We start from the raw sequence: 19,861 nt of genomic DNA, 5'->3' as shown, positions 1-19,861 counted from the left end.
GCTTAATTTCTTTCTCTTTCACCAAAACTAGGGAAACAGACTATTTGAGCTTGTTATTTTTCTTCTCTTTTTACCCATTTTCTCCCAGCTCTACTGACATTCAGTTGGAAATCCTACTTTAAGCCATGGTTTAGTTTACCCTTCTAGAAAGAGTTAAGAAGACTTTTTAAAACTTGTGGCTGAAATTCATTCCTGTTTGCCTGATGGCAAACAAAAAGGCTTGTGAATCACTTGCATAGGAGCTTGTGCAGGTGATATCCTAATGAATATGTTCCAAAGGAAAGGAAGGGTAAAAGCTTCCTGTATTTAATGCAATTCAAAACACTCACAAGTGTGTTTCTTAGTCATATTTGAAGAGGCGGTTTTTAGGAAAGCACTGATCCAAAAAATTATGCTATGTACTGTAAGGTGAAGTCAGTGTGAGCTTTGCCATTGATTTTGGAGGGAAGAGAATTTAGGACCACTGTGCTTTCTCCACTTAAGCCAACGGAGAAGCTTTCCTTGTTGCAGTTAGGCAGTATGAAGCAGGTGTTGTTTTTTCCTCTTTACACAATAGAAATAGTAGACAAGAGCCAACTGGTTCAGAAGCTCGGTGCTCAGTAATCCACATTTGTTAAAACTACATAAATGTTTCTGATTTTTTTAAGCTTTAGCAGCTTCCAAAAAAAAAAAAAAAAAAAAAAAAAAACGACAACACTTACCAGAGATACCAGAAACTATTGAAAGGGCTATAGGATTGTACTCTTGCACCAATATAAAAGGTTCAAAGTCATGGAAGAGGGGTTGAGGACAAGCTGGTATTCATTTTATACCAGCTCTTATAATCCATCCATTATCCAGTTAAGAAACTGCAGTAAAATATGTACTTTATATATTGCCATTGGGTGTCTGCCAGTTAACATGGACCGTCTGAGTAATAGTTCTAAGAATCGCATGAAAGAAATTGGTAGGGGCCAAAATGTTGAAACTTTAATAATACCTTGGGATCAGAACTACATTTGGCCTAACACCATGTACTGTATATTTGTTTTGAAAATTCATCACACAAGGGAGAGGGGGAGAAGGGTAAAGTAAGTTTAATGACCAAATGAATATTAATTTTCCCCAGCATACCAGACAAACTTGGGGACATTCTGCTCCCAACTTCAGGCAGTTATTTCACTTTCCAACAATGTCTTGTTACAGTTATATGGCTAGATTTTAAAAAGCGATTAGAGGTAGGCACCTGAGTCCCCAGAGTGGGATTCCAGAAGCCTGTGTTAAGCCTGTCTACGATACTGCATGAGTAGCATTAGACATCTTAGAGCTGGGTCCAAAAATTACTAGAAGGCTGCCAGGAGGAATCAGCAGTTTGAGCCACTGATGGCTGGCCAGTAAGAAATACTGAAGACAGAGCTGGAGAGGCACCTCAGGATCCACAGCCCAGAGCGGGCAAGACCCCAGTTTTGCGGTTTTCAGTACTCACCTGGGAAGAGGGAATCTCAAATTGCAGTCCCTGCTCCAAGGACTGCTCAGGCATTTTATTCAATGTCTTTTTTATTTAAGGTACATAGCGAGTTATTGTAGACACTTCTAATCACCAGACACCTCACTGACCCGAGTCACCTGAACTTATTTTTTGCAAAATAAAAAAAGCTTCCAAAGGCAGGAGCACAGCATATGCCATTTACTTTACCTCCTGCCTCGGCTCCACAGGAACAGACCAAGCAGGTAGTTGTTTAGGATGCTCCAGAGTGTGATGCAGGAGCAGTGTCAGAGTCAACATAGTGCAAACCTTGTAACCTGCTGGTTTTGTGGTTTTCAGGCAGACCCAGTGTTGCAAAGAGGTGACAGAAGTGGTTGCCACTGTGATTCCTAGCTCCTTGGAGTGGCTGTCTTCTTTTCTGAAGTGACCATCCCCATTTCATATTGGATAGGGAGATCTGATTTAGGAAAAGAGTGATAACAGAGCAACTAGGAGAAAGGGAAGAGGAAGGCCAGTGACAGCCTCTTATCTTCCCTCAGTTTCTTCCAGCCTTTTGTAGAACATGGCCATCACTCAGCCTCCTTCATTTAGCATGACTTACATATGACTCCTTTATCTTCCTGGTCTCCATTCTCCATGAAGTCTTTCCTACCCGCTCTCCTATCCCTTTACAAACACAGTTTGTAAGGCAAAAAACCACCACCACAATTGTAGGCTGAGCTGTACCAAAGTCTCTTTTAAATCCACTTTCCAGGGCTAACTAAAGACAGGTCAACCACTTGTTGGCTATTCAAATCAGGAACCAACTAGGAGGATAGCAGATTCAGCTGTGCTTGATGTCTGCAAGCATTTCCCTTGGAAATGTGTGACCGGTGACTGATTATAAAGAAACCTCACAACAGTTTCTTCAAAACTATTGCACCCTCCCAAAGGTGAAGCGAAACGATTCCAAGCAGTTAAACTGAGGTCCAAGTAATACCAAGAAAAAGAAATGCAAAGCTCCTTCAGTAGCTACAAGGCAGTGTATGTCCTACAGGCCTCAAATCTCTACTATGAAGCAACTAAGTTCAAATCCGGGTAGACACACAGCTCCAATCTCACCTACCTTTGGCTAGATCCATGTTACCCCTGCCAGCTTCACCTTTTGCACTGAGCTATCTATAAAGCAGCTGTTCTAGTGTCCCCAGCAGCCACTCAGCTGCCATAGCCTCTGCTATTCTTTGTGCCAGCCAGTGCCTATTTTACCTTTCCTAGCAATAACAACTCATAGACGCCTTATATCTTTGCCGTAGGAAAAAAGTTTAAATTTTCAGCATTTACAGTTTTTGGCTTTTTACTTTTGCACTCTACCCAACTTCAATGCTAGGCAATAGCCTAATCAGGCTTGCCTTTGTTGGGGATTTTTTAGTGGCAGTTGGGGCCAAATCGCATAACTTTCATCAATTACAATGAATCGCTCAGTTTCAATAATCTCAGCTTTTGCTTCTAGTAGCTTTCACTTGCTGATTCCTGAGCTGAAATATTTGGAATGCAGAAGCTGAAAGGGAATGCTCAATCTCAAAGAAGGAACTGTTTTCCTTGGATTTATAATATTTATAGGAAATTAGTTTCCCACTGAAGCAGTGACAAGATGTCAGTAAATATAAGGCCTAAGCTACCTGACAACAGCCTTTGAAGCCAAATATTTTCTGTATAAACAAAACAACAATGGCATAAATTATAAAGATTTCCTCTGAATCTCCATAACTGTACATTCCTTACTATTTTTAATAAATGATCTCCTGTATTTTGTTACAGAAAATTTGAGCCTACATTAGAGATGCCGGAAGAAATCTGACTTAGGAGCCTTTGGTGCAATTTTTCCAGCATGCCACGTCTTCAGTGTACCAGCATTTTTCAACATATCAGTGATTCAACAAGAACAGTTCACTAAACTCTAGCAGAGACTGAAGCTGATTAATAACAGCAGATAAAAATTCAACTGCCTTTTTTAATCTGGCAGATAAACGCAGCCCCCTCACCAGAACATAAACTAGTGGAGTATAGATTCGAAAGGGCACCTTTTGCTAGGATCCAGTTTTGCCTTCTTCCCTTCAAGGGGAAGAGACACTTTATAATCTCCCTTGCTGAAGCCTTGTAGGTGAACTGCATAGTTTGGCACAATTGGCAGTCGTTGTTGAGGGCTGCTATTCCAAGACTGGAATAGCAAAGCTGTTGCGTAGGAAGTGCACTGGCAGATGATGTGTGGAGAAACTAGGATAATGGGAGGCTATGTTATACCCAGCTTTAACTAATACGCTGTCTTTTGCTATAAAGTTCAAGCTCTACTTATTTTTTAAAAAATCACTTTATTTAAACAGGAGTATAGCACTTAAATCAACAAAAAGTTTCAATACGTAAGGTTGACCAAGAAATATTTTTGATTTAATATCCTTCAAAAAATTTAAATAAGGAAGTATTTTTGATGTGCTTACTGGGCTTTAAATATTTTGCCTGAAGCAAACAGTACGGATTATTCATTAAAGTGCTTTAAACAAATTGCAAAATGTTTTTTGCTTGCCTAGCTAAATATTAAGGTTCTCATGTAATTTTTACCTGGTCCTCATATAGGCATACTTGCATTTATCCTTGACTAGGGAATAGGTGAAACTTCTATTTCTTCTTAAAACTATATCCCCATACAAAACCTTCCAGAACATGTAGTAAATGTGTACTGTACAGTTCACCTGAATAATTAGCACCTGGATGGGACTAGTCTATGCTTTTGCAAGAAAAGCTCTATTATGTTACTGGAATTTCAATATTTGTTCTTATACATCTGACCTACCTACAGTTCTTTGTGTTGAATTCCAGTCAGCTGTGTCAGCCAGAAGGGAATGCGCCTGCTTTTCCTGGGGGAAGGGATGCAGAGGAAGTAAAAGAATTGTGGTTAGGACAATGGTGGACCATTAATACAGCAAGGACTTCTGCATGTATTGTCCAGCTTGAGCTAAAATTTAATTTAGGCTTAAACCTTTTTCACAACCAAGGGAGCATGTACGTGCTCAGAGTGCAAATCATCCTGTGCTTTTAGGCATTTGTATATTTACAGTAGGGCTGGGCAAAACCTTGTGTAGATGAGAGTGAGACATCTTCTAGCCCCTCTACCTGTGGCAGACACTTCCTGAGGGTCCCCTCTGTTGCAGGCTACTCCAGCTCTCCTTTTTGGCTTCAACTTAGTGGAGTGTAAGGGAGAGAAGACCTGAGATATTTCCAGAGGTGCACAGACTGACTCCTAAAGAACAACAGATGGCAATAAGCAACCTCTCTAGACAACCCAGATCCCAGCACAGCAGGAGACAGTTGTGCAAATGCATGTGGGTACTGGCAGTGACATCAGGGATGTCTGGCTTACCTTCACCAGGTCCAACAATTCTTCCATTGACCTGTGTTACTCCCTGGGGCAATAGTGCTCTGGAGATTTGTAAGCAGGCCAACAGAGGGCAAGCAACCAAGAATGCCTGAGAGAGACTGGTTGTGAGATCTTTTATGTTTCCACTGAACTGTAGCAACTTTGAGTTTTCACTACCAACTTTGCATTTCCCACCCCGCAGCCAACACTGCTGGTAGCCTTGACTTTTTCTCAGACTTCACAGGCTCCTTAAAGCTGATCCCTTACCATAACTCCGTGTTTTTTTTCCCTCAGGCGCATTCCTTCAGAACTAGTTGACTAATATAGCCAAACTGTTTTAATATCCAGAGTCATATAAAAAGAGGCAAGATGGCTCAATTTTATGGCAAGATTTAATTTCAGTTCATTCTCTGCATTTCTGTTCTGGAACATAAGAATTCAAGTGGTCTTTGGGAGCTTAAAGAGTTGAAATAAGTTCTGCCATTTCATACTAACTGAAGATTTGCTCCATAAATTTGCAAGACTGACTAGAGCTATGCCAATTTCTATGACTTCTGATTTTGAGAAAATACTATTGAATGATGGGGGGAGGAGACGAAAGGAAGAGAAAGGCTTTTCTTTTTTTTTTCTTTCAAATGAAATCTCTCTATTTAAAGTAGCAACATCCTTAGCTGACTTTATATCCTTCTGAACTCTGTTATGCTCCCAGGAAAAAAAAAAAAACGTAGTTCAGAGGGAGGTCACAATGCCAGAGCTGCAGCCTGAGTGCTGCGCCTGCCTCGCGCGGGAGCATCAGCTCAGACAGCTTTGACAACTTGCAGCAGTGGCTCAGATTCCAGAGCGCAGTGTCAGCCACCGTGGTGCTCTTCGTAGCAGCTTTCGGGCTGAAATTTTCATTAGAAAGCAGCAACAGCAGCATTTTCACAAGCATTTCCATAGAGCAATATTTTTTCCCAAAAATAATAATCACTGGTGACTGATGGGTTGCAGTTCTGCTCTCTGAGTCATCTGTATTTTTGCAGAAAGGTTTCTCTTAGTTTGCATGGGGAAGCCTGATTGTGTCTGCACTGCGAACAGCGCCATGCAGCAAGACTGAGGGTGCTGATGGCACTGATGGCTTGGTGGGGTTTATTTGTTTCATCCAAGGGTCTCTATTATGGTTTATTCCAAGTACTACAGTCTCCTTTTTTCTTTTTTTTTTTTTCCCTGATATTTCCCCACACACCCTTGCTGCTTTCTTCGCAATGTCACTTTGGTAGGCATGGCTGAATGACTAGACACTGCTCATTAGGTTTATTAGGATTATTTCACATTTCTAAAGAAGTGAGCCCAAACTCATTTTGCACTTTTAAAAAATTGGGAGGTATTACTATTACGACAATGCTGTGGTGTCATTTGCAAGAAAAGACATGAGCTCAGAGTGGGTAGAGCAGAACTACTGGTGTTTAAGCACCTTATATCTGATGAACTGTATTAACATTGGGACAAATTCTGTGCTCAGCAGGTACATTGACCCTTACTAAGCCAGCAGTTCCACTGATGTAAATACTGTGACTGTGGGATTTAGTGAAGGAACTGAGTATTGTATAGACTGAAGTTAGATGCCATGTTTGTCACTGTTTCTGTATGATATGTGTTTGGTGTTAAACATCTCAATTTATAGTAGGTTTTTTTCCGCTTTAAGAGCAAATTTATCATAATGTTTAAACCACTGCCCAGACATGACAGCCCAAGAAATAAGTTTTTCAGATTTAGCACTTCTTTGACTTAAACTAACCAAAGGCTTGTTGAACAATTCTTTTCTTGTTCAGCAAGTTATCAGGAGCTGAGAACCAAAAATCTCCTCTCATTTCCTTGGTGTTGTTGTTGCTGAAAATTTGCAAAAGTCTTTCCTTCCCTGCTATATAATTTTACTGAGGGGCCTGTAGCAAACAGCCAGCCTGAGAGCAGCTGAAAAAACCCCCAAAGCTTTCTGTGTACTTAGAGATTTTTTATAGCTCTGACTGATACATTTTGCCCGTACCGACTAGCTAATTATGGAAACTTTCCACTGTCTGATTAGTGCTCTCTCTTCACCTTTACCTTGCTTCAATTCATACTTATCTCCTTATCTCCTTGTTCTCTACCTTGTCCTGCCTTTAATATTCCTTATACCTTTGCTTTTCATTCTGTTTAATTTTTCACATTATTCACTTGCTTTTACTATTACAACCTTTCCTCTTACTTTATACCTGTACTGTATATCTAGACCATAAACTCTTTACAACAGCTCTGGTCTGGGACTCTGTTGTACTGTGAACAGTGCAAACACAATAGGGGCAGATGCTCAGGCACTCAAAATAAAAATGCAAATTTTTCAGTGATAAATCTGTCATTTGATAAATTGAAATTTACATCTGGTTATTTCCTTGTGTATCTAGAAATAATAAGTTCAGCAAGTAAGTTATGTGGAGAATGTATGCTACATCTTTTTAACTTTTTGCAAAGCTCCTACTTGGAATTCAAAAATTTTAGCCCATTTGTTGCTTTTACAGAATGTCTACTCCTGCCATTCTTTTCCTTTGCCTCCCCCAGAGACCTAGGAGAAATTACAAACCCACATTGCAGGCTGCAGCAAAGCTGCTTTCGATTTCAGTGAGGTCCAGGTTTCACATTCTCTGTCTATGGGTTTCTCAAACAAGTGCTACAATTTATTATATGTTCTCACTGACATAAATACTGTGCCAAAAACAGTTGTTCTCTTACTTTTGTTGCACTCAACTTTTTCTTTCTGTTAAAACAAAACACCTATATTTAAAAAAAAAATGAATGTACATGCACTTGAAAAATCCATGCACAAACCCATGAGTTTGACTGCAAGGCTGCAGTTCTGTTTCACAGTAAGGAATAACATCAGTAAAGTCACAGTACAAACATACGGAGTTTGTCCTCCCTTCAAAAAGACAGGAGTCTTTCAGTATTTCAGTTGGTCTGGAAAGATGGAATGCTCCTAAAGTCAGCAATTAAAACTGGTTGGAAATTTTTCTTCAAAATTTTCTGTCAGACAGCCATTTTGATGAGATAAGATTTTTGAGAGAATTTGCCATATTTTGATGAAACTTCATGTATACATTTGATTCTTGATACTTTGGAAAAATATTAATTTACTTTTTACAAGATGTCTTGTTGCAAAACTTATTTTACTTTTATTTTAGTGTTCTCCCATGCTGACATGGTGAAAACATTTAATATGACAAGCTGTTTGTCTACAAGTAGTAAGAAATCACTGGAAAAGTTTTCAGGTGTCATTCAGACAGAGAATACTTATTTTCCCTTTTGGAGGGGTCTTTTTTGTCAAAATCACAACATACAACTTTTAGTTACAATATAAATAGAAAACAAACAGTCTGATTTAGTAAAAGAAGCAAAGATCTTTTAATCAGCATTAAGTAGCAGTTGTTCTAAATGCTTTCTAAAGTGAAAATACTATAAAATAAATTGAATAGACTATTAAAACATGCTGCTTGACTTTTTTAATATGCCATAACTTGACCTGCTATATAAAATGAAAATTTTAAAATTACATTTTCATATCTAAAATTGAGACATTCCAGATAACACTTTTTTTCTGAACTGTTACTTTACAAGAAATGTTCAAATCGGAAATCAGAGCTCAGTTTTTAGATGTTGGTATTTCATGAAACAGAAAGTCTAATTTTGATCAATTCTATAAAACAGGCACATAATTAGTTTTGCGTGGTCCAACCTTCTAAGCGAGTGGGAGGGGAAGTTATTTTTAAAACTCTCCCCATACAGAGCAGCATCTCCTAAAATATGAGGCGCAGAGTTAGCCTTGAAACTGCCAGCTGGACAAACAAGTTTTAATTGAGATGCACCTTCAGACCTAATTAATCACTGAAGAATGATTAGCAGGAGGTATACTTTCAGAGAGGGGGTCACATAAAAAAAAGTGACAGGAATAAAATGGGTCATAGACAACTCTAGACATGGGGGACCCCCCCTCATAGAATTTGTTCTGAATTTTCCTCTTGGTTGGGGTATAACCAGTACTTCAACGAAGCTGTTCATTAAAAAAGGAGATAGTAAGACAGCAAAACTAAATATGTTGTATTATACACCAATGTGGCTCAGTCTTCAGCTTTTCTGGGTGATCACACATAAAAGCCTATAATGATATTCAATTCTCCTGTGTGCTGGTCCACTTTTGATTGGCCATGTCTCATTTTATTTCTGAATTTCAGGCAAAATTCAATCATCATGCCTCTCCTAGGTCGCTTAGAAAGCTCCATCACCATAACTTGATCCTCTGCTCAACCTCAGGTTATTTTAGTTAACCAAAAGATTGCATTCCTTCACTGCCTTTGTTCAGTTGAAACTTACCTTACAAGGTCCACCAATTTGGGAGCCAAGAGAAATTCCTTTTAGTAGAAATTAAGTCCACTGAGCCCTTGTCACACATGTAATTCAAATGCTCTGTGGACGTCTAAATCTCTTCCCTACCCTACTGGTATGTCCACAGGTTTATGTCTTTAACAGCAGTTTGTTTCCATGCACTATGCTTTGCCTGCTACTGAGAAGTTGGCCTATATTAATATACCATCTTCTTTTCTTTCATTATCTCTGAATTGATTTGTTTTCATAGCCTTGCATTCATTTGCATTATTATATGGATTGTAATTACTTTGATTTCCCAGGAGGTTTTTAGACTATCCTTATCATAACTATCAGAAAAGCCTCATCCCATTCTTTTGTCTATATCTAGGGTACAGTTCCCTTCTCCTGAGTCACCATCCAGCATTACTTACCTTTTATTTCTGGCAACTCCTTTCCACTTCTCAGCTGAAGCATGTGATTGAGCTCATGACCTACTTTGAGCTTCTCAGGGTTTTGGTTTCTTTCTCCCCCCCCCCCCCCCTTTTGTGTCTAGTCAAAGTAGAGTTTCAGTGTAGAAGGTATAATTGTCTTCTGTTCTTCCTACACTTATTTATTGTCCTTGGGGCCACATGCCTTCATGCTTTATTATTGTTCCACCAAATTTCATACAATTCATGTGTGGTTTTATTTGCTTTGTCTTTCCGAAGGTTCATTCCCTTTGGGCTAAGCTTCCTGTTAGAACAGCAAGTATATGCTCTGCCTAATTTCTTTTTCCTCAAATCTCTTAAAAATTAAAACTGCTGACAGTTTTGTATTTATGGTAAACCTTGAGTCTGCAGTTGGTACAGGATATTTCTCAATCACTGAACTCATAAAGAACAACATTTTTTCAAAAGATTGAAAAGCTTCATTTCTCTTCATTGCTTAATAAATGCTACCCTCCCAGAAATATCCAGTCTACATATCTTAACCAACTTCTCTGCAAGAGTTTCTTAGTTGTACTGCTTCACAATAGCACAAAGCAAGCTATATGTAACTATAATGTATTTTTTGCCCTTTGGGTAGCTTGCTCATGAAGGCCTAATGTAGTCTACAATCAGAAAGAACTAAAGGCTCTAACAATGTGACTTCCAGAAAAGTCTGCACTGACAGTCTGAGAAGCTCTGACAATCTATATCCCTCTTAGATACACATATAAATTTGTGGCTGCTTTCAACGTTTTACAACATTTCTATTCTGCACTGGAATGAAAATAAAATGTTTGAAAACTTTGGTGGGAATTGAATTGTCAGGTTGTCCATTTTCAGAATGAAAGTTATACTTTGTAATTCAGAAATCATAAAAGATGCATGACAGGATAAAAAGAATAGAGGGAGAAAATAGTTTGTACAAAAAGACTTTTAAAATATATACTGACATCTTTTGCATTTGATTACATTTCATTCTGGATAAAGTAATATAGCAAGATTTAATATTAGGGTGTGGTTTTTATTACTGGGTTCATCTTTAAAAGATTGTTATCGATTGTTATTATGCAATTATGCCTTTATCAGGAAGAAAAAAAATTACAGAATGTCAAAGAATTCATGGTTTCTGATGAAAAGTGCTTGGATTGATAGTTTTCAGTTGTGGTGCTGACTTTTATGGAATAATTCTCAGGGATCTGTGAATATAGATTAAGCAAATCCAGTTCATGTGTGATATACAGCGAACTGTTAGAACCGTGACATTTCCAAATGAGTCTTAGGTCCACTGGAAATCTTTCAGAGTCAGCACATCAAAACAAGTTGAAAACTAATTGGCTTATATTCCAGGAAGAATACTTCCTGAGACTTTACTAAGACAATTGTCATCTGAAATATTGATCCTGATTTTTAAATTCCTGCCTTTAATTTTCTATCCGCTATCAAATCGAAGTATAAATAAAGTCATTTTAATATCTACCTATCTAAGTTTTAGATATGTCGAAAGTCATTAACTTGCTAAATTCTGAAAGCTATGCTCAGAATTGAAGGCAATCACTGTATTACAAGGACAGAAACTGTTTTTAAAAATGTGGATCTTTGGGGGCTCTGGTATTGCTCATGGAAAATATATCAACTTGTTCTGATATGGAATGGATATGACTTGCCATTACTATCTTGTTTGAGAGCCTTTTGTTCATTATATAAAAAGGGAAGTGGTTCAATTTAACTGATTATATAAGTATCTGACATTACATATAACTTTATTTGACCTAAATGGATGTTTTCTACCTTTTTTATGTCTCTAAAGAGAGGGTTGTCTACTGCAATAGTATTCAAAATGATATATGGTCATATTCAATTATTAGCAGAAATTCACACTGCTTATTACATATTTCCTGAAAACATTATTTTATACTATCTGTTTTTACTTCAGGATTTCATCAAAAAAAGTATGACTTTATGTATTGCCTTGGTACAAGCTGAAAGGTTTGTCAGTGAACCCAGTGGGAACAATATTTATTCTTTCCACTTTAGAAATACATCTGTCCTGGTATTATTTTAACAAGGTAAAATTTATACGTGCACTCCTGCACTGTGACAGAATGGTTGAAGTTGGAAGGGAGCTCTGGAGATCATCTAGTCAAACCCCAGCTGTATTCCTGAATGGGAAATTGTTTCTGCTATGTCAGAAATATTCTGTTAGATGACAAAAACTTCACAGGATTCTCCTTCTACTTAGTATTCTGCAAGGTAGAGGCCCAGTGTCCTTTTCAATCTCTAGTATAGGCATGACCCAAGTGTATTTATAATACTTTAAGAGAAAAATCTAAAATAGATTTTACTATTTTTAGATGAGGAATATCAATTAAACTGTATATTTGTATGAAGAAGAGTTATAAATGATTTTGTAATATCACTATCGATTATATTTTTTCCAGTGAAAACCTAAAGTATTAGGAAAAATATCACAACAATTGCTAGCTCTCTGCAGGAAAGAATTCTTTCTCATATTTTGCTATGCCTTTTGAAGATAAAAAGAAATTAACCATCAGCCTGTGTTTCACTGTTATCATTATCAACGTGGAGCCCAGAAAACTGGGAAATGTATTCCATTTTTGTTATATTCAGTAGCAGTAGCATCATATAGTATTTATCTAGTATTTTTCTTTTTAAGTCATTAGAAATATATTTCCCATAAAAATTACATATAATCCTTACCATAGCTTAAGATATAATCATTCAAGTTACTCTCAAAAGAAGGATTAAACCTAGGGAATGCAGACTTAAATATATGTGAAGTCCCAGTATACTGAGAACTGGAAACCTTACTCTGCCCTGAAGTAACAAAATAATAAAATAAACAGATGATTAGGAAGGCATTTTCTTATTTATTGTCCTAAAATAAATGACTTCTAAAATAACTTTTTTTAAAGATTATACTATATAATTTCCTCCTCTCCTTATTCCTAACATGGGAGCTTTCTTCTTGTAGAACTTTACTTCCATAAACAGTCCCCCTATAAAACAGTATTTCATGTGTCTCTTATCCATTTTTTTCAATGCAGAGTAGATCCATTAACTACTTAGCTCAGACATTTTTCCTTTTTATTTTTGTAACATCTGCTGTTTGTTCTACTGATATACAATGCATTGCCTTTTTTTTCAAAATTGTAACTCTACCACTTGATTTACCCAAATGGAATGAGCCAAATTTAGAGCAAATAATGGCTTTTAAAATGGAACAGGTACTGTTACTGCCAAAATAGGTCCATGATCCCAAGCCCACTTACGGCATCCATTTTGGAAGAGGGTAATTCTTTGTGGCATTTCTGAAGGTTATTTTCAATTTCTCCTAAAAGAGAAAATTTCATTTAAAAAATGAGAATGAAAAGGATTACTAACTTTTGTAAGCTTAACTACAGTTAAATACTCAGTATTTCACTGAATGTACCTTGTGTTGGCAGTTTGAAGAACTCATCATTAAGATTAGACAAGGATAAAAAAGCAGAACTCATGCAGCACAGTAAATTGCTTAGAGATAACAGTTAACAAGTTTGTGGCTTCATTGGGTTTTTTTTTCAAAATCATTCGATAGCCAAGAACTATAGTCAGCATTTTGGAGAAATATGCTCGTTTTTTCATATAAAACCAAAAGACCAATGTGAAGAACTTTGTCCCCTTTCTAACTGCCGAGCCCATCTGGTGCTTGCTTAGTTAATAATGACCACAGTCCTGTAAGACAGTACCTGTGAGCAGTCATTTGCATTTATGCTCACTCTGTAGATATTATTGCTTTTGTGGAGGCAAAAGGGCACAATATTTATCTGGGTAGGACTGTGAGACAGGGCCAACTTGTGGAACGTGAGCAAGTTATTATTGCACCAAGAAGTTGAACTAGTTTTCACTTACCTGCGGCATCAAAGATGAGCTACATGCCTGTTTCAGTTCCAAGGCTTTGCACAATTGTGCCTTTTGTTTACAGTTCTTCTCTCATTTTCCTCAATGTGCCAACACCTTTCCTACCTGAGGCAGAAGCCTGTTCTTTATCTGCTCCTTTTTCACCTTTCACACACACTCCAAACTTTATATCTTGCTCCATGCTGCCCAGTTTGCTGAGGGAAAAAAAAAAAAAACTCTCAAATAATCTTCCATCAGCCCCTTCCTCCTACTCTCTCGAAAGCTCCCCAAGGCCCACCTGCTCTACGGAGCATTCCAGCTTTCAACACCCTGGCTGTGTGTCTGCTCTGTTCGGCACCATCTGCATTGTGCTGACTTGCAGGCTCGGCTCCTCATGGCAGGGACTCTCTTATCTGTTTGGCAAAGATTCCCAGAGCTCATCCTCTTTATGATGTCAAACCAATAAGTTATTAATATAAAAAGAATCTGATTGAAAGTAATTCCTTTCACGTTCTTTGATGTTTTTCAGGGGAGCAGGAGAATGTCACACCTTTTGAATGCCACTTGGCTGCAGGTAAAGAATGTTACAGTTCGTGGGAGTGCCAATTTGAGCCCATTATTAGCTCTCTAACTTGCCTTGGCATGAAAGTACATAGTGGAAGTTGTATCTTTTTTTGCAAGATGGAGATTTTAGGTCTGCACAAAGGCCTGAATCTGGAGATGCTTTTTTATGGGTGCCTGAGGTACTGACATTGGAGAGAAAACATCAAAACAGGTTGTCTAATTGAGTCTAGATTTTCACAGTAATCCAACTTTTCCATAGTGTTTTGTGACATGTTTTGTAGGGCAAAGACCACAAAGGTTTTCTAAACATACTTCCAAAGTTAAACAAATTAGCCACAGCTGGTGAGGAAAGCAAGGCATTAGACAGTAGATGATGTGTGCATCTGTGTGTCCGTGCATGTATGTTAGCAAGGACACTTTGGGGTTTTTTGTTTGCTTGAAAATATCTCACCATTATTCATATTCATTCAGCAACAATGGGAACTCGGGTATAGCTGGACAGTCAGCATTTTAAAAGCACACTCCAGTCATGCTGCATTTTACAGTTTAAAGAGCATCAGCACCATTTTTTTATATAAGGTCTCCCTATGCTTTTAACATCAGTGGCATTTAAATTAATTTTTAGAAAGTGCCTCTATTGTACACAGCGTTATAGTAACTGACACAGTATTCTGGATTCTGTTTCCAGATCTCTAAATCTCTCTGTGGGATTGGTGTACTTAAGAGATTTCCAAATCGCCCAGTCATAAAATATTTGTAGTGGTAACCACTTCATTGGGCTGATGCATGTTTAATTCCTGGTTTTACATAGAGTGAGTTGCTGTGCTTGCTCAAAGTATTAGTATCCTAGTTATGTTGTGAAGTTTGAAGAGAAATACAGTTTCAATTAACTCATAGGAAGATACCCATGAATGGAGGGCAATGCAGTAGATCCTACAATGTCTGAATGTCTAAAGTGACAGAAAAGTAGATTGAAGATTGTTCTATAAATTTATTCTTTTTTTCCCTGTAGGTTATACTATCCCCAAAATCCAAGTGGTATCTCATAGACTGTTATAAAGTTTAAGGCTAAGCAAGTTCAGTTTGGCCAGAGCCAGAGAATATAAATTTACTACATTATATAGAAAATATATTATTTTCAGTATAATGAGGTAAGCACAGTATTTTTATATATTTATTTAATTCAATATTTTAAATCCACATTTTGAAGAAAACAGCATAGGCCACAGACTAATTACACCAAAGACTCAAAACTCCCTTAGCTCCTTGTTTTAATTTTATTTTTGAATTGAATTAATTGCATATGACATGTTAAGAGCCAGAGAGTGTTCAGAGTAATTTATTAGAGAAAACACAAAAAACCAAAATGCTATGCTACTATGTTAAGATTAATAGCTGGCCCACTATACATAAACTGTCCACCACACATGTATATATCAACTGAAAATAGGATAAAACATAATTGGTATAGGTCAACTTGGTCTCATTATCAGGTTTTTCTTTGGAGGACTAAGCTGCTTTGAGTTGCATAGAAAAAAATCAGTAATTAGAATCCACAAACCCAGCTTCTGATAAACTTAATCAAATGGAGCAGTTTCTTAGTCCTCAAAGCTTTCTACCTGTCCAGATAATGAATTCCTACATCCTGAGGAGCCCTACAGTGAAAGCAATGAGACTGCCTCTGCATAGCTGTTCTTTATTGAAAAAAAGATTCACTGTCTGGCCCAGAGAGGTGCTATTTTTATTCACACAAGTCAAAATTATTGAAAGCTTTTAGGAGCGCCTCAGTCATGTTGGTAGGACCCCTGGGATGCTGGGGAGTGTCAGAACAACTCTCTCCTGGTCTAGCTGGAGGGCTTGGATAGCCTCCTGCTGTGTGTCCTCCCTGCCCTTGCCACATCTGGGGGGCTCCCTCCTGCCCAAACCCTTTGCTGCTGTCATCTGTACTTGGAGTCCTGGGCTTAAGTGCAGGGAAAGGGAGAAAGGTGAGATGTTGTAGGAAGGGGTGGGGGAAACTGCCGAGGAAAGAGGAAGATTGCCAGGAAGCAGGAACAGTAGGACCTGAATATTTTATTTGATCTGGTGCAAAACAGCCCCTGAAGGCTTTGTGCATAAACTACGTGAATATCACTGACTTTCATAAGTTACCACCTTTTTATGCTTCTCTTTCACTTAGGCTCCTTTTTTATCTATAGCTGAATATGGTAATTTTGCCCTCTGAGAAGGGTGAATTTAAAATGCTAGATTAAAATCTACCAATTCAGCTCTTACAAAGTTTTGAATAAAATATTAATGTAAAACAAATACATATAATGCTTTCCTACCATGCATCTAATTACCTTGTTAAAATACTGTTTAAATATACTGTCCTGGCCCAGGATATATATAACAATTTGGTTCATTTTATTATATATCAGGAATACTGATATATATCAGTATTGCCATAAACTTAGAAGTTTTAAGTGCCTCTTTGTTAAGAAGAAAGGGAAATCTTTTTTCTGTGTTTTCTCCAGTACTACAAATTTTGTTTAGTCTTGAAAAATGAATCATTTATACACCAGGTGAGTACCACTGGCAGAAGTCTGGCTATCAAATACATTATAGATACTGCAGATCCTTCAGCTGACAGCATAGTATCTTAAAGATCTCTCTGCTAGTAACAATGAGCATGTGAAGACATGCTTATGTGCACTGGTTTGTCTGTGTATTTCTGCTGTAAATGTGAACTCACGATCATTCTTTTTAAAAATGTCAGACCTTTCAAACTTTTTTTTTTTTTTTGGCTTGCAACATGAAGACATCTGTGTTGCGTTCAGTTTCCTTTCCAAGGATTTCCAGATTTCCAAAGGTGAACTGACAATGAAACTGTGGCTCCATGATCTTTAATACTGGATCTATGTACTTCTGCCTTCAGTGGCAGTGCAAGTTTGACTCAGATTACATGTGAACCCCCAGTCAGATCCTTGCCAAATTAGCCTGATAATTCTGTGCAAACCAGCAATCACCAAGGGAGTCATGCCCCATGTACCAGAGTGTACTGTGTTCACCTTAGTTCATTTATTTTGTGTTTGTTATTTATGTTTACTCACAGGGATGTTAACCCTATTACCTTGTTGGGGTGATTCCCAGGGAAGATGGCTTTCTGTTTCTTAAAGGTCACTGGGAGCTACCACTACGTCTGGGGAATAAGGTTTAATAAGGACTGTCAGCAGAGGAAGGCAGCTGACTGGAGATGGTAGGGTGTGTATGCACGTCTTGCTTGGCAGACTAATATCCCACTGTGTGTGGTCAAATTGATCCATCCCATTTCCAGTCAGTGAAATTTCCCCTCGAAACCAAGAGGACCCCAACCAAGCATACCTGAATGCCTTTGCTGAACATGACATCTGTGGATGCAGGGATCTGTTATCCTCAGAAACATAAAGGGGGTGCTATTTCCCTACCTCATGCTTATTTTTTTAATCCCTAATGCAACAGCTGAGATTAGAAGCATGATCTGTGCTTACCTCTTGCCTGGAAGTTGCCAGGGAAATGGTCAAAGGTCATAGCCTTTTCATTAAAATCCCTTTGGAGTGACAAATACCTGAATCATTGTCTCTGCCAGCATTTGCATTCTCAAAATTGCCATCATCTGGTTAAAGTACAAGTTTGGGAGATGCATAAAATCCCAGTGTATAGATGAACCTGAGACAGGGCTCTTGATATGATGAGGTTGGCCAGGTGTGTCAGATTTTCAGGATTAGTTTGAGAAGCACAGATTGACAAACTGGGGTCAGTTTCCTGCAATTCAAGAATCCTTGATCCCCAGAAAATTGCTTTTCCCACACCCACTTTCTGACATTGGCCTCCTCATGTGACTATTGTCCTCATGCTTTCTGCTTTCTCAGGAGGGCTGTATTGTCTTTACAAAAAAATGCAGTCCCAGATGCTACGCAAGAATCCACATGGATTCTGTAAGTCTCCTCACTCCGGCTGCAGCCAGGCTCCCATAAAGGCGGGGACCACCTACTGTTGTTCCTCTGGGCTGACCTCAGATTCTTACTCTTTTCTCTGTGCTCAGCAATGAATCTGCAATAAAGGGGATTGTTCCTTAACTTTTCACTGAGGACTCCTGCATATGCATCAAAAGCACAATGCTTTCTCCAGAATCTGAGCAGGTCCAATGTCTCTGAGCAGAGCAGTTGAGATCATGACAAATATGAAGAATACGGCATCACAGGAATCACTTTAGGGCTGGCTTTGGCTTGTTGGCAATGTAATTTAACATAGATGAGTCAAGTCGTTAGATTACAGGGTGATCTGCAAACAGGGAAAGAAAGGTCCCAGATCAGATGAAAGAAAAAGTAAATTGCCCCATGCCTGAACATCAGGGAAGGCAATGACACCTATGGACAGTGACCTCACAGCAGTAAGAGGAGGCTAGAAGGAGGCTAGACCACCTTGAATATCTCAAGATGAAATCCCACTCATAGAGCAACGCTATGCCATGCCACCTCAGCAATAAATTCTGCTGGACTCAGAGTAGCAGCTTCACAATTTTTAAATAACTTGAACCAAGAGAGTGACTTTGTATTGAATTTTATGTTAGCATTATATGCAACAATCCCACACAAAGATCTCTAGAAACTAATTCAGCATTAATTCACCATGGCCTAAATATGTTAAGTTCCCATATTTAACAGTATCAAAGTGGGTCATTATTGCTAAAATCACTGCACTTTCCTTGCAGCCACCTTAAGAAATGCTTTGCAGCTAATATTCCCTCAAGGGCAGTATTAAGTAAGACATTCTAAACCATAGCCCAGGAATCAATCTCTAGAAAAGTGATTTCTTGCCTCAGAGGGTCCTCCATCACTGAAGTTAAGTGGAGTGTTGACATCAAGGCTTCAGTATTTAAAACTTACAAATGTGGGGAAATGCCAGATAAACCAGGACAGCCTCTTCTTTGGTTAGCTACACTGGATGATAATGGCTTGTCGCTGTTTGTTTCCGATGTGCTTAGCTTATGCTAGGTGTTCAAATCAACAAGGAAGAATCATGTCCTGGGAAGACCATAATCCAATGTCTTGTTAAGCTAAAATTGCTGCTATAAATGTTGGGTTCACTCGTTTTAATTGAGAGCTGATATCAGCACAGCATGGAGTGAACAGCAGCTGAGGGCATGGGAAGGGAACATATTAGGATGGGTGGCTCACCAGTGGCTTTCCTTGTTAGCTCGATCAAAGAAGGTCTACCATGATATGGTGGCCAGAGAATGAATTCCAAGCTCTGCTTGAGGATGGCCTTTCTACTGAACCTATTTCACCCTCTGCACAGCTGAAGAGTGTGGGGTAAGCAGAGAGAAAGATGGCTTTAAGCAACTTAAGTCCATTCCTCTGATCCTGGGCCAGCTAGGGACTGTTTAGCCCTCTGTATATTTTAAGGAAGCCTAAGGCTGTGCTTTCTGCCCTGCGCTGACATGTCCTCTTCAGAGAAGGTGGGGAGAGCAGGTGGTAGGGAGTAGGCACAACCATACTTGGATTCTTCTCTGTCTGGAATGCCTCAGCTGCCCCTGCAGGGCAACATTCTGCCTGCTTTTGTGCTGTTGAGGCAAACGTTACAATAAGTGTTGAGTCTGCTCTATATGGAGCAGTTAACTTCAGAGATCTATTTATTTATTTTAGCATAAAACACTCTTGAGACTTCTGATCTAGATGGGTCATG

This window comes from Dromaius novaehollandiae, chromosome 2 (genome assembly GCF_036370855.1).
Source record: "Dromaius novaehollandiae isolate bDroNov1 chromosome 2, bDroNov1.hap1, whole genome shotgun sequence".
Classification (NCBI taxonomy): domain Eukaryota; kingdom Metazoa; phylum Chordata; class Aves; order Casuariiformes; family Dromaiidae; genus Dromaius; species Dromaius novaehollandiae.
The sequence above is the reverse complement of the archived record's forward strand: the minus strand, read 5'-3'. Positions refer to the sequence as shown.